The following is a 15493-nucleotide window of genomic DNA, read 5'->3' as shown; positions in this document are numbered from 1 at the left end:
GGTCATCGGGGGTGGAGGAGTCAAAAGTCAGGGTGGAGATGCAGGAGGAGAGGGAGTCCATGCTAATATCCTTTATATTACGGAATGAAATGACACGGGGGGCCTTAGAGATGGACAGACGGAGGGAGACATTAATGAGAGGAGGAAATGGTCGTAATATGAAGTTGAGCAGCAGTCCAGTCAGACGGGGTGAGACCGGAGCAGCAGATTAAGTCCAGGGTGTGTCCTTTGATGTGGGTGGGGAAATCTGCAAACTGAAGGAAGCCAAAACTGTCGAGTGATGAGGAGAAGTCCTTGGTAAGGGGGAGAGCAGGATTGTCCATGTGTATGTTGAAATCTCCCAGCAGAATTATATTTGGAGAGAGAGTGGATAAGTGGGTGAGAAGGGCCGAAAATTCATTAAAAAAATCGGAGTGAGGCTTGGGGGGACGGTAGACGGTGGCAATGATGGTGGGAGTGGAGCCGGAGATCTGACAGGCCAGGCATTCCAGAGACAAGAGAGCAGGCAGAGAAACTGGGAGGACCTTCCACTTCTCGCGGTGCAGTATCGTGAGACCGCCTCCGCGACCCGAGCCGCGAGGTTTGCTAATGTAAACAAACCCCGGCGGAGTAGCACCGTTCAGCTGGGAGAAATCACCAGGAAGTTGCCACGTCTCATTTGAACAGAGAAAGTCAAGCTTACGGTCCGTCAGGAGATCTTGGATGAGTTGACCTTTGCTCGTGAGAGAGAGCCGATGTTCAGCAGATCGACGTTGATGTTGCTATTGTCACTGGAGCGGGGAGCGTTAGCTGGAGCTTTAGCCGACCTAGCCAGGCGGGCTAGCACGCTGTGGTTGACAGTCCTGCCGGTGTTTCTGGGCGGACGGCGAGTGGAGGACCGGATCGAAGTAATTCCCTTGGAGCCGCCGAAAAGAAAGCCCCGCCGAGAGCCACGATGGACGTGTCTTGGGCGAGGCTGGAAGCAGATGTCCGGATGGTGGTTCAGAGCTGCTGGAGGAGATCCGGACCGGTGACAGCGGAGCCGGAGAAGCTCCGCCGCCGTACACTGTCGGATTCCTTCCACGGGTGGATGGAGGAGTGACAGGACAGTCCAGACCAATATGGACCACAAAAGGACCCTGCGGGCCCACATCATGAGGCGCTGTAGAGAGGCGATGATGAGGAGCCAAGCGAGGAGCCAGCAACAGCAGCAACAACCGGTGAGCAGCAGCAGCCGGGCGCGCCTGCATTCACTCAACCGACATGAACAGCTTTGTAACAACAAGTTACATGGTGCACGGAGCAGCGTGCACCATGCAGACACACACACTGTGACTGGGCCTGAACCAGCCTGGAACCAGCGGACGTTAACACCAACAGTTTAGTGGGTTTGGGGAATCTGTCCGCCTTAAAAACAAACCCACACCTGAGCTGATAGACGTCAGCTACAACACAAGAACGGCTGGACTTGTGTTGGTTCATCAATCTTTGTGACTGACTCTGCTATGTCGCCAATGTAAGACACAATGAAGACCTGATCAAGGAGCAGTGAGCTCTGTTCAGTTTGTCTTTTGAAATATTCCGTTAAGGTGGACTGACAGCCTGGATTTAAAGGCTGCATTGAAAATAATACAAAATGACCCTGGAGCAGATTTTTATTTTTGACATGGACAAGACTGATTTCAGCACAAGGACGAGAGACAACCCCATGCAGATGATTTGGATGGAATCACTGAGGAATTTCTATTGTGTTTGACAGATGACTGTCAAGTCTCATTCCTTTTTTTGCAATCAAAATCAAAACAAATGTCAGAAGAACGTAGCTTCCAGAGTAAACTGAAGCAGGCCAGTTAGCTCAGCTGGTCAGAGCGTGCTGCTAATAACACCAAGGTCATGGGTTCTGAAAGTGTGTGTGGCTGCAGGAGAGTCTGGACTTGGATCTCAGACAATCTCTTCTCACTGAGTCACAACAGGAAAAGCTCTCGAACTACCTTCATAACTGTTGGAGCTTTCTCCTTCCTGTCCCAATGTTAAACAACAGTCAAGTTCATTATGCTTCAAAACTCATACCTGCAGCAGCACTGACACTCCCAGCAAGTCACTCAACAACCTGAACCCCTGATGAACCATGGAAAGACCATCAAACATGTCTTCCCCTCAGTGAACCTTTGTGTGGAAGTCCTTCAGCCTCTAATAAGGTGACCACTGTGTCAGCAGGTCTTTCAAGCTGTGCTGCTTTGCTGAGTCGTTCTCTCAAATGTTGACTCACTGACAAGTAGCTTAACTTTGGCTCCTTTCCATCAGCACAAGCTTCAACTTCTACAACTCTGCTGAGCTTCCACTCATCTCTTGGTGCTCTGTCATCTTGTAGGCCCACAGTGTCATTCACTTATAAATTTCTTTTTTTTTTTCCATTTCAGATGTTGCTGAAGGTTTTTCAGGAGTTCTCATTTCCATCCTGCCAGAGTTCATTGCTCTCTCCTCCATCTTTGACACAGAACTGTCCAGGAAGGCATTCAACTGGTGGAACCTCTTGTTCTTGTCCAGAGTTTTCACTTTCTGAGCTCTCAGTCTCTGGATGTCCTGTGGGAAAGCGTCTTCCTGTGCCAGTTTAAGGACAAACATTTCTGCTTCTCTTCTTTCTTCAAGGTTCGTTGTTTTAGTTGACCTTTGTTGAAACTGTGGAGTTCAAATCATGTGACTTTCCCAAGGTTTGGTGTGAAACAGCTTCCTGGAGCGTGACTCTGACTTGGACTTCATCAGCTTCAACACACCACTGAACTCCAAGAGGACTGAGTGCTGGCTTCTGGAACTTGGTGTGGCTGCAGGAGAATGCAGGTGAGCCTCATGTCTCAGTCACAGTGTTGAACCTGCTCAGACATTTTCACACAAATCATGAAATCTCCTCTCACTGAGTCAGAACTACCAGAAGCTGTCAGACTAATATGACCACAAAACTATTTGAGAAGAAGGAACGAGCCTGATAGATATTTACTTTCGACCAGGACCAGGACCACTGAGAGGAACCTGGAGTTATCTTAATCCTGGACCAGAACCACTGACCACAACCACTTCACACAAAACCGTGTGGCCAAATGGACAAGGCATCTGACTTCGGATCAGAAGATTGAGGGTTCGAGTCCCTTCGTGGTTAGGAGTATCTGGGATAGTCTCAGCCACCATCTTGTTGCTGTGTGTTTACTGATTCATCTGTTCTTTCACAAGGTGTTGTCTCTGCTCACCTGTGAATGTTAGAACCTGCTTGGGTTTGGAAAGCAGCTCCAATATGATCTGTCATTGAGCTTCTCTTCAGTCCTGGAGGAAATCCCTGCATTCCTGTGGCGTCCTCCACTCCATCCTGATGATCGATGACACTGAAGGAGTCCCAGTCAGGCTTAGGGCTCGCTTGAGATGTGTTCATGGACCTGATCACTGTCATCAGCTCCTTCTGGATGTTCCTGGACTGGAGAAGGTCTCGGGACCGATGGATCCGGCCGGTTCTCTATAACACTAGCAGCTCTGTCAGCTGTTCGGAGGACCCTGATCAGCTGTTGCTGCCTCCAACCAGCTGGCTGCCAGCACAGATAGCAGACATAGCATGGCATTTCTGGATGATGTGCAAGTTTCCACTGAGTTTGGGAGCCATCGATGGCTGACATGTCCACATCAGAGCACCCGGCACAACTCGGAATCTTTCTCGGAAGTGTGTTAAACAGAGCTGTATGCAGATGGATGTTGAGACTGATGGGCTGATTAGAACCACATTTTCCAGCATGATTGTCTTTTTTCAGTGACACAAAAAGTGTGAGTTGGCAAAGGTTTGAAGCTATTTAGCAGTTGCAGGGCTAAAAGTAAAAAGAAAACCTGAGCTTTGAACTCCTGTCCGGAGGGTGGGGCACAGTTGGTCACTGGGTAATTTGGTAAACAACCCTTCAGCATCATCCTTGAGGGAGAAGAAGATGACCTACGTATGTGAAACTCCATCAGATTCATGAATTTGAGGAATTATTAAATTGGGAGGCATTTCATTCAACCACAACGGTAACAATAATACAACTTCTACATGTTGCACACATGAAGGAATGACCCGACTCGTGTGGGTTTTTTAACCCTTTCAGCTCGGGGCCATTTTCGCCTAAAAGTTCAACTAAAGACGTACCCAAAGTAAACTGAATGCTGTTCTTGAACTGTTTGGAGTACATGCATGGTTGGGGTCTCATTTGAAAGCTGACAACCAGTATTTTCACCCTGTGCAGTCAGAATTACTCTGGATGCTACTGGCACAGATTTATTTATGTTGCAGCACACTGAATTAGGATGAATTTCATTCTCGCCTGAATTTTTTCCCTCATAAAACACCTGGAAATAAGTGTGGAAGCACTGTGAGAGCTTGAAAACACAATTTTGCTAAAGCCTGGGGTCTTACATAGTTCAGGTCAAAATGTCAGAGCAGTACTACAAGAAATGAGTGTTTCACACATGTATTTGTACTGCTATGCCCCGGTGGGGTCAATTTTGGACATCCTCTGTATACCCTCTGGATGCCCTCTGTACAATGGTATATGTTGGTTTTTGGCCCGTTTTTACATTATTTTCACTCCAAAAACTCATAAAGTACTCAAAAAATCACTTCACATAGGCTTCAGTGTGGGATAAGGCCCTCAGATTGAGAGGAGCAGGGACAGACAGCAGGTGCATCCCTCAGCAGATGTCTGAGAAGTCACAAAACCCCGCCAGCGGGCCAGCCAGCCATTCAGCAAGCTCATTGGCTACCAGCCCTGTCAGTCAAACGTTTCTACCGATGTGATTGGCTCAGAATTCATTGATTACGAGTGATGACGACCGATGACGTGGGTCCATCAGTCTCGGCAGCGGTTGGCTGGTTAGCCATCGGAGGGAGGGATGAGTCACTTGATTGGTTGAAAGATGACAAATAAGCAACGGAAACCGATCAGTCGCCATATTGGATATCCGCAGCGCGAGTGAGAGCAGTCTGGATGTTTTTATCTGATAAAAAAATGTTTTATTATCGGACGCGCACGCGGAGAGACGCGCCGCATGTGCGCCTCTAATTCTGGATTATTTGCTTATTTCAAGACATGTTTTGGACAAAAGGCTATACTTTCTAGCTTTGCCTGGATGCATACGTTTGCACTGTGGCAGTTTGTGCTGGATTATCTGGATTATGGATCATCTGTGATCAGTTATGAGCCTCCAAAGGTGAGTTGCGCTGTTTACTTAATTTGCTGTATGTTGGACAAATGTGTTTATACTACCCGCTATGGTAATCACATCTGAAAGTGGTTTATACCAGCGGATTCATGAGAATATCAGCTTTCTAACGGTATATAGTACGTCTGTGGAATATGCAAAATGCGTCTGGATAATTGATAAATGCATCGGGAGAAGTTGAGCTTTAGGGGTTAAAGATGAGCTTTCGTGAACAGTCTCTGAAAAACACATAACACATGGAACTGGTGAAACATCCTCTCAACTGTGCCCACTGTAAGCTGAAGCAAAACTCCCACCAATGTGTTGGTCACGTCAGGTGAGCCTCACCAGTATTTTCATACAAATCATGAAATCTCCTCTCACTGAGTCAGAACTACCAGAAGCTGTCAGACTAATATGACCACAAAACTATTTGAGAAGAAGGAACAAGCCTGATAGATATTTACTTTCGACCAGGACCAGGACCACTGAGAGGAACCTGGAGATACTTAGACCAGGACCAGAACCACTGAGAGGAACCTGGAGATACTTAGACCAGGACCAGAACCACTGAGAGGAACCTGGAGACACTTGGACAAGGACCAGAACCACTGTCCACAGTCAACTTAACGACACCACGTAGCCTAAAGGTCAATGCGTCTGCAGCTGGTGGAAGCACTCGCATTGCTTGTAATTGAAACGGATCAGCTCCACTGCTGCAGCGGAGACGGACCGGATACATATGCAGTGGAGTCTTTGCTTTAGTGAGCTTCTCTTCAGTCCTCGAGGAAATCCCTGCGTTCCTGTGGCGTCCTCCACTCCATCCTGATGGTCGGAGACACTGGAGAGTCCCAGTCAGACTCAGGGTTCACTTGAGATATGTTCATGGACCTGATCACTGTAATCAGCTCTTTCTGGATGTTCCTGCACTGGAGAAGGACTCGGGACCGATGGATCCGGCTGGTGCTCCATAACGCTAGCGGCTCTGACAGCGTCAGCTGTTCGGAGGACCCTGATCAGCTGTTGCTGCGTCCAACCAGCATTAGTGGATGATTTGGAACTTTCCACTGTGTTTGGGAGCCATCGATGGCTGTCGATAGCGTCGGGATCTTCTCACAAAGCTCAGCTGCAGGTTGGGTCGTAGCACCATCGTCCCCGAGGTGGGTGGAGCTTCATGGAGGGAGCTGCAGCTGCAGTTTGAGGCCTTCCTGTCTCCAGAGCAGATGGCATACATAGCATGGCATTTGTGGATGATTTGGAACTTTCCACTGTGTTTGGGAGCCATAGATGGCTGACATGTCCAGATCAGAGCACCCAGCACAACTCGCCATCATTCTTCCAACACCTGTGGGGCAGGAGCCCTGGGAAGACACGGTGGAGGGTCGAGGCCTAAGGAGCTACAGGAAGATCTCCAGCTGCCAGCTGGACTGAGACCATCAACTGCATCTTCAGATCCGTTCAGGTCCAAACTAAGTCTCTCAGTGTTTCTGGTTGTACAGCAAACTAAGTCCCCGGTCCTATCATTGGTTCCTGTCCCCGTCTGAATTAATATGGAGCCTTAAAAGAGTCAGTATCCTGAGAGAGATGTACCTCATGCTATAGTGTGTGGGGACAGCATGATTCCAAAACTTTAGAGTCAGAACTCAACCACATGGTTAGTATGGGGGTCAAACCCCTGACCTTGGCATTATTAACACCACGCTCTGACCAGCTGAGCGAACTGGCTCACTTAAGGCAGAATGGAGACGAGGGTAGTTAAAGATAACTGACTGGATTTTCAGCTCAACCAGTGAGGGATTTGGCTGCATTGGCAGCAGCCTCTTCAATCGATATGAATTATCCATCAGTTCCGAGGTGAATCGTTTGCAGAGTCCTGGATCGGGTATCTTGAGACTTTTCAGGTGTCACACAAGTGTCAGTGTCTCTAAAACAAGACAAGATGAGCTTCTGGTCTTCTCTGTCATCCAGAGAGACTCTGACTGCATAAACTCTCCTCCAGCTGATGAACTCTGTCAGGAAGCACTCAGACATCAAACCACTGTCGTCTCTCAGCCTGGGCTTTGGCCGAGAGTCCAGTTCACAGCTGTTGTAGGAGTGGGGAGAGTCTCTGGATGGGCAGAGAGAGGAGGGGGGCAACTGTTCACTGCCTCACTGCCTGAGGATCCAGGCTGGGGTCCAGATGATTTGGATGGAATCACTGAGGAGTTTCTACTGTGTTTGACAGATGACTTTGCAAGTGTCATTAAATTTTTTTCAATGATAATCAACACACATTTCAGATGAATGTAGGTTCAAAGTGGCCTGCAGCAGGCCAGTTAGCTCAGCTGGTCAGAGCATGGTGCTAATAACGCCAAGGTCATGGGTTCAACCCCCATACTGGCCACAGAGCAGAATGGTGAGTTCTGAGGGTGCTTTCACATCTGCTAGAGTGGTTTGGTTCGGACTTAAGCTATTCATAAATGTCACAGCTGTCAACGAGTTCAGTTCGCATTCACACCACTTGTTTTTGCAGATGAACTCTCCACTATGACCCTCCTGCCCCTTGGTGGCGCTGTTCACACAATTGTGTGTTTTGGGTGACGGAAGTGATCCCTGATTGGCCAGCATGTGTGACGTGATGCGCCGCACGGCTTGCTACGGAAGCCTCCGCCGACCAAAAAGCCTTCTCCACAACAGAACGGACAGGACCGAGGCCGGGTTGTTTGTCCCGGACCAAAAGTAACTGGTCCGCTTTCACACCAGCGCATACGAACCAAACCTGCAGGAGTTGGGGACTCTCGTCCGCTTCAAGCAGACCAAATGAAGAAGGTGTGAAAGCACACTGAAAGTGTGTCTCCCACTGTCTTCTTCCTCTCAGCCTGTTTTCTGACTCAGTGCTAACAGGAAAGCTCTTTTCAGGTTCTGGGGAGTTTCAGTTATCATTCCTCTCATTCTTCTTTATGAGACCATGAGGTCCCTTGCTGCTGGTCCTCCTCCAGTCCTGGTCCCTTGCTGCTGGTCCTCCTCCAGTCCTGGTCCCTTGCTGCTGGTCCTCCTCCAGTCCTGGGCCCTTGCTGCTGGTCCTCCTCCAGTCCTGGTCCCTTGCTGCTGGTCCTCCTCCAGTCCTGGGCCCTTGCTGCTGGTTGGGTTCTGGTAGTTTGATTCCCCCGGCCTGGTCTCTTCCTGCAGCTGCAGCTCGGCGGCGCTCCCTGAGTCTTCCTGCGCTCTGCTGTGATCCGGTGAGACAGCTTCACGGATGGATGGTCCGACGCTCCAGACGCCGCCTCAAATGATTCTCTGATAGCGTCAGAACTTCCAGGACGGTGGACTAGACCAGCTCCAGCTCCTCAACCAATCAGAACACAGCGGAACGTGATCGTTGATCAACAGGAGAACCAGAGAGCCAAAGCGACGGGAGAGAAAATGTTTGTTAGGAAAAGAGGAAAGCCTTGAGGAGCCTCACTCTCACAGAGCTTCATCTTTCAGCCTCAGAACCAGCTGTGATCCAGCTCCAGCAGAGCAGGACAGCAGGCCTCTTCAGGACGTCAGCATGTCTGCAGCCACAGCAAATCCCCCTCACCTCATGAGAGAAGGAACCTGCTCCAGACTTTCTGGGAAACAGCTGCTGCTCAAGCTCAACGCTTTGATATTCACGGCTTAGTTTCTTCACCTTTCAGCTTTTCAACCATGTTTTTATATTATAAGACTCTTATCTACGTGACTTTGACCACAGCAGACCCACCCAGCTGAAAATAACCCACCCACAGTGACTAACCAGTAAGTGGAATAACTGTGAGTCACCTCCTCATCATCAAAAATGCCAAGAATGAGCATGGCATCGACTCCCTGATTCACCTCACCAGGACATACAGCATTGGGATGTCATTCGGACTAGATAAGTGTGGACGAATGGTTTCGAGAAGAGGGAAGGTGATCACAACTGAAGGAGTTGAATTACCTGAAAGGAACATAACAGCCATCTGGATGGTAAAAATAAGATCCAGGCCAAAAACACCTATGCCCTACCAGCAATCAGATACCCTGCTGGCATATTGTCCTGGCCACTGCAAGAAATGCAAGCTACTGAGATCAAGACAAGAAAGCTCCTTACAATGCAGCTTACAGAGCCGCTAGTGTTATGGAGCACCGGCCTGATCCATCGGTCCCGAGTCCGTGTCCAGTCCAGGAACATTCAGAAAGAGCTGATTCATATGTCCATGAACATATCTCAAGTGAGCCCCGAGTCTGACTGGGACTCTTCAGTGTCTCCGACCATCAGGATGGAGTGGAGGACGCCACAGGAACGCAGCGATTTCCTCGAGGACTGAAGAGAAGCTCACTAAAGCCCAGACTCCACTGCATATGTATCTGGTACGTCTCCGCTGCAGCAGTGGAGCCGATCCGTTTCAATTATAAGCAATGCGAGTGCTTCCACCAGCTGCAGCACGGCTGTGGATCTGCTCGGTCTGCCGGAGCTTCTATTTTTGCCGAATGCCGGACCACGGCGTAGCAATCTATATCGTGCGATTATACAATCAATCGGGAGAGTTCGTTGACCCGCTGCAAGGTGGAGCCATACCACAGACAGATCCAGGGGGAGCTGACGAGTGTCAGATGACGGAGCAGAGCTGCAAAGGACCGGATATGCATCCAGTGGAATCCTGGCGTAACGGATCATGCCAGAGCTCCTTTCAAACCCAAGCAGATTCTAACATTCACAGGTGAGGAGAGACAACACCTAGTGAAAGAACAGATGCATCATTGAACACACAATAACAAGATGGAGGCTGAGAAAGGACATCCAGAGACTGAAAGCTCAGAAAGTGAAAACACTTCCAATCTTCAGTTGACTTTGCTGAACTTGAGATCAGTCTCCAACAAAACTGTTTAACTGCAGCTGTTAGAGGTAAAAGCTCCTCCAGCTGTTCTGTGTGCGGTGCTCCATCGACCAACCGTCACTTGAAAACAGAGGAACTCACAGAACACAACGTACCGGTAAGAAATATCACCTCCAGCAAAGATGCTAGAAGTACCTAAATAAGTGATAAGGCGGAGAAGCACATGAGGAACCAAAATGTTGACCCAGTGAGAGCAAAGACGAGCACAGCTTCTCTGTTTGTTACATTTAGCTGAAGAGGAGGACAACGGAAAACGTTGGCGATACAGTGTTAAAACAAGATTAGTGCCAGAGATGGAGAAGGGTTCAAGAAATGAAAGGCAATGATGAAGGGAAGCATCACTGCAGCTATCAGGTGACGGTCCCAGGTTCAATGAACTGTTTTGTCGCATTGCCCCTCATATCCACCTCCAGAAAACACACAGGTCTCCGGTGGGCAGAGCTGAGAGGCCCCCTGTGACTTTGTGGTTTTTAGCGTCGGGATCTTCTCACAAAGCTCAGCTGCAGGCTGCAGGTTGGGTCGTAGCACCATGTCAACCATCGTCCCCAAGGTGGGTGGAGCTTCATGGAGGGAGCTGCAGCTGCAGTTTGAGGCCTTCCTGTCTCCAGAGCAGATGGCAGACATAGCATGGCATTTGTGGAAGATGTGGAACTTTTCACTGTGTTTGGGAGCCATCGATGGCTGACATGTCCAGATCAGAGCACCCGGCACAACTCGCCATCATTCTTCCTCCACCTGTGGGGCAGGAGCCCTGGGAAGACACGGTGGAGGGTCAAGGCCTACGGAGCTACAGGAAGATCTCCAGCTGCCAGCTGGCCTGAGACCATCAACTGCATCTTCAGATCCGTCATCAGGACCAAAGTCACAACGTTCCAGCTCAGGCTCAGGTCCGTTCAGGTCCAAACTAAGTCTCTCAGTGGTTCTGGTCCTGGTGCAAACTAAGTCCACGGTCCTATCATTGGTTCTTGTCCCCGTGTGAAGTAAACATGGACTCTCAAAAGACTCAATTTCCTGACGAAGATGTCCCTCAAAATGTGGGGGGAAAGTTGGGTTCCACACTTGGAGTCAGAATTCCAACCAATGGCCAGTATGGGGGTTGAACCCATGACCTTGGCGTTATTAGCACCACGCTCTGACCAGCTGAGCTAACTGGCCTGCTGCAGTCAGTTGCGGAAGCCAGGTTCTTCTAAAATGTGTGTTGATTCTGACTGGAAAATGAGACTTGAAAAGTCATCTCCCAAACTCAGTGGAAACATCTCAGTGATTCCATCCAAATCATCTGCATGGTGGATTGACCCCGCCCCCCAAAAACACCCTCTTTGACTTCAGCACAGAACTGTTCTGGATCCTGTTGTTCTCCACACAAGGCAAAGACGAAAAAGACTCTTCCCTGACCGGGAATCTAACCCAGGCCGTGGCAGTGAGCGCGCCAAATCCTAACCACTAGACCACCAGGGACTTGTTGTCTCCATCTAGAGAATCATGGCTGTGGGATTGTGAGCTGGTGGTTTGACGTCACGCCTCCATCCATCATTTTCCACAACATCAGAATCATATCCAGGATTTTTAACGGAGCGGCCAAGATCTTTTTAATGAAGAGACCAAAAGCTTCAAATGTGGCATTATGAGCACCGTGCTCTGACCAGCTGAGCATCAGGGAATTGAGGAAACTGACTTTGAGTCGGAGTTGATCAAAGACCTTTGCCAGCTCCCTGGCATTACAAAGACCAGAGTCCCTCCCTTACCATTCTTGGGGGAACCCAGTTCACTGAGGGGAAGACATGTTTGATGGTCTTTCCATGGTTCATCAGTGTTTCAGGTTGTTGAGTGACTTGCTTCGAGTGTCAGTAGGCACGTTTACATGCACCTATAGTATCGGCTTATGTGGCGGAGCGGATTGTAAATGCGTCATGTAAACACCGAGTGGAGCCGCTTCACTCGGAGTGGATTGTACTTCGGAGCCGATTGTACAAGGTGGTGTACACCGATCAACAATCCGCTCCGTGTCTCATTTAAACGCCGCCTGACAGCGGAGCGGAATAAAAGGGGGATTATTTGTTCCGCCATGCGATCCCTCGTACGTTGTGACGTGTGCAGTAAACGGGAAGCAGGACAGTCAAAAACAAGCAGAAGAATGCCACGGTGGTAGAAAAACACTTTTTTCATAAAAACCCTGAGAGAACAAACACTGGAGAGGAGAGATGGAAGCAAATTGTGCAACAGTGAGTTGTTCAAAGAGCTCCGTAGCAGAATACGAGCGATCGCCCGGCCGGTGTTATGGATTAACTGGTTCCCGTGTAAACGAATGACGGCGGAATTCTGTGTAAACACATGCTGATAACAACAGTTGTTAAAGAAATGGTGCGTTCACACCGGACGCGTCGTGGGCATCATCGACGCTTGGGACGCCTCGAAGCTGACGCTTGTGACGCTTCAAGCACAACACTTGACACCAGGTGGTCACAAAGCTCTTGACGCGCATCAGTTTGTTGGCGTGCCGGAGGCTGATTTCTGTTTCCAGCGGATCACATCAGGAGAGTGGCTCGCCTTTATTTTTTAAATGAAGCTAGACAGCGTCGTCGTCGGGCACATGGGCGTCGTCTTTGGGTTCATCCCATTATTCAGAGGCGTTCTGAATTTGGGGAGTTTCACCATTTGCTCCAGGAGCTGCGTGAGGATGAGGGTCGCTTCCAGGGCTACTTTCGTCTCTCCTGTGCCCAGTTTGACGACCTGCTGGCCCCAGTGTTGCCAACTCCCCAGTAAGAAAAGTCACTATTGGCTGGTCTGCTCCTCTCTGCTCTGACTGCAGCAGGGGGCGCTGCTGAGACTGACCACTTGTGAGTGCTTTGGTATGGGGGAGGGGCTCACGGCAGCACCGCTACTCATGGACGACCGCAACGAGACGTCCTGTCACGTCTACAGAGCACTGGAAAAGGTCGCTAGATTTGTCGTTAGTCGCTTTTGACAAAAAAAAGTCACCAAGAGGCTTTGGAAAGTCGCCAGATTTAGCGAGAAAGTCGTCAAGTTAGCAACACTGGCTGGCCCGCATCGGTGCTCGGATCACTCGTAGTGACGTAGCACCGGAGGGATCGTCTCTGATTGGTTGACGCCCAGCGGCAGCGTGTCGAAAGTTCAGTTTTTCCAACTCTCAAAGAGCGACGGTCACGACTCTCCTGATGCTGGGGACGCACGTCATGGGCGTCAGACACTCGAAACGCTCGAAATGCTTGAAAAGTTGATGCTCCTGACGCTCCTGACGTGCCGCCCGCCGCTCCACGACGCTCGTCCACCATAGACTTTGCATAGAAAAGCGCTGCCCACGACGCCCGCAACGCGTCCGGTGTGAATGCACCATAATGGTGCATTCACACCGGACGCGTCGCAAGCGTCGTGAGCGGCGCTTTTCGAGCGTTTCGAGCGTCGACGCCCACGACGCTCGTCCCCGGCGTCAGGAGCGTCGTGAGCGTCGCTTTTTGAGAGTTGGGAAAATTGAACTTTCGACGCGCTGCCGCTGAGTGTCAACCAATCAGAGACGATCCCTCCGCTGCTACGTCACTACGAGTGATCCGAGGACCGATGCGGGCCAGCCAGTGTTGCTAACTTGACGACTTTCTCGCTAAATCTGGCGACTTTCCAAAGGCTCTTGGCGACGATTTTTTTGTCAAAAGCAACTAGCGACAAATCTAGCGACCTTCTCCGGTGCTCTGGAGACGTGACAGGACGTCTCGTTGCTGTCGTCAATGAGCAGCGGGTGCTGCGTGAGCCCCTCCCCCCTCCCAAAGCTATCACAGCGGTCAGTTTCACGCAGCGCTCCCTACTGCAGTCAGAGCAGAGAGGAGCAGAGCACCCAATAGCAACTTTTCCGACGACGACGCGGTCTAGCTTTATTTAAAAAAATTAAGCCAAGCCGCTCTCCTGATGCGATCCACCATAGCTGGAAACAGAAATCAGCCTCCCGCGCACCAATAAACTGACGCGTGTCAAGAGCGTCGCGAGCTTTGTGACCACCTGGTGTCAAGCGTCGGGCTTGAAGCGTCACAAGCATCAGCTTTGAGGCGTTCCAAGCGTCGACGACGCCCGCGATGCGTCCGGTGTGAACGCACCATAAGACTCACAAAAGACTTTAAACGTATACATTCACTGTAACTGCCGATAACCGACATTCGCCAGAACCATTAAAAGCTTCAGTCATGTGTTGGTAACAAGTTAACACGGGCACCAGTTAATTCGAAACATCGGCATGCGGAGCAGAGCCCCAGTCCTACACCAAGACGTGCAGCTCGGCGGGCCGGCGCTCCTTGAGCAGCGTATCATGGAGATGTTGGGACTTTATTTGAGCAGACATAGTCTTGTTGTCCTTTAACCAGGGAGACGGCTGCTTTCTGGAGACATTGCTAGATTTTAGTGGAGCCACTCGGTCTATAATGGAGCCACAGAGTGAGTTAAAGCAGCACATAAAGCATCAGCATCAGACCAGTGGGCCAGATCACGAGAGTCAAACAAGGCCCAGAATCTCTCAGCTGTGGTTCAGTGATGATCCTCCTTCCTACCTCTGTAGAGGCAGGCTGAGGTTCAGGTGGAATAATCAGTTCAAAAAACACACAGCTGTGGTCACTCAGATGGACATCCTCCACACACACACTTGTAACATGGAGGCCGAGTGAGAACACCCGGTCCAGAGTCTGACCTTTGCTGTGGGCGGGGCCTGACCCCTACTGCTGGAAATTAAAGAATTCAGTCAGAGGTCAGAGGTCAGCTGCTGAGTTACATGAACCACCATCAACATGCAGGCTGAAATCTCCAAGAACCAAAACTTTATCCAGTTTTAAAGTGGATGACAGGAAGTCATTGACGTCATTTAGGAGACACCAGCAGGGCAGGAGGGTGGTAGACCAGGACACAGTGAAATATGTCACAGGAGCCCACTTTGATCATTTAGGACTCAACGGAGGTGTAGTGGTCAGAGTTCATCCTTCTGCAGGTGTACCTGTCACGGTACACAGCAACAAGACCCCACACGGCGACGGGGGCGGGGCTAACCGAGGACTGAGCGTCCAGCAGGACACAGCTCCTCCAGGTGGAGGAACTCCCCGTCTCTCTGCCAGGTCTCAGTGAGGACCAGGAGGTCCAGGTATTCACTGGTGAACAGAATCAGAATCAGAATCAGAATTGTCTTTATTGTCATTGCAACAAGTTACCGAAGTTACAAGTGCAACGAAATTGCATGGGTTTTTAAGATGCCCAGGCAGCCAATTACGACGCTCCGTCTTGAAAAGGAAACAGAGTTAAAGAAACTCAGACAGAAATTAGGGGAGGGGGGGAGGGGGGGGTGGTAAAAAAAGATACATCAATTCAGATCACGGTTCCGAAGGGAGTCGTGATTAGAAGTGAGAGACCAAAAAAAGCCAACCTGCGCACATGCATAG

The 15493-nt window shown here is 50.0% G+C and overlaps 3 non-coding genes across 3 annotated transcripts; 2 read left to right on the top strand and 1 right to left on the bottom strand.

The window, feature by feature from the left end:
* Positions 1 to 3060: 3060 nt before the first annotated feature.
* trnar-ucg (transfer RNA arginine (anticodon UCG)) lies at positions 3061 to 3133 on the top strand. Its single transcript has one exon. It is a non-coding gene; the product is annotated as a tRNA-Arg (tRNA).
* A 4366-nt stretch (positions 3134 to 7499) lies between these two features.
* trnai-aau (transfer RNA isoleucine (anticodon AAU)) lies at positions 7500 to 7573 on the top strand. The gene has a single exon. It is a non-coding gene; the product is annotated as a tRNA-Ile (tRNA).
* A 3575-nt stretch (positions 7574 to 11148) lies between these two features.
* Positions 11149 to 11222, bottom strand: trnai-aau (transfer RNA isoleucine (anticodon AAU)). The gene has a single exon. It is a non-coding gene; the product is annotated as a tRNA-Ile (tRNA).
* Between the last annotated feature and the right edge of the window lie 4271 nt (positions 11223 to 15493).

This window comes from Salarias fasciatus, chromosome 22, assembly GCF_902148845.1.
Source record: "Salarias fasciatus chromosome 22, fSalaFa1.1, whole genome shotgun sequence".
NCBI lineage: Eukaryota > Metazoa > Chordata > Actinopteri > Blenniiformes > Blenniidae > Salarias > Salarias fasciatus.
The sequence above is the reverse complement of the archived record's forward strand: the minus strand, read 5'-3'. Positions and strand labels throughout refer to the sequence as shown.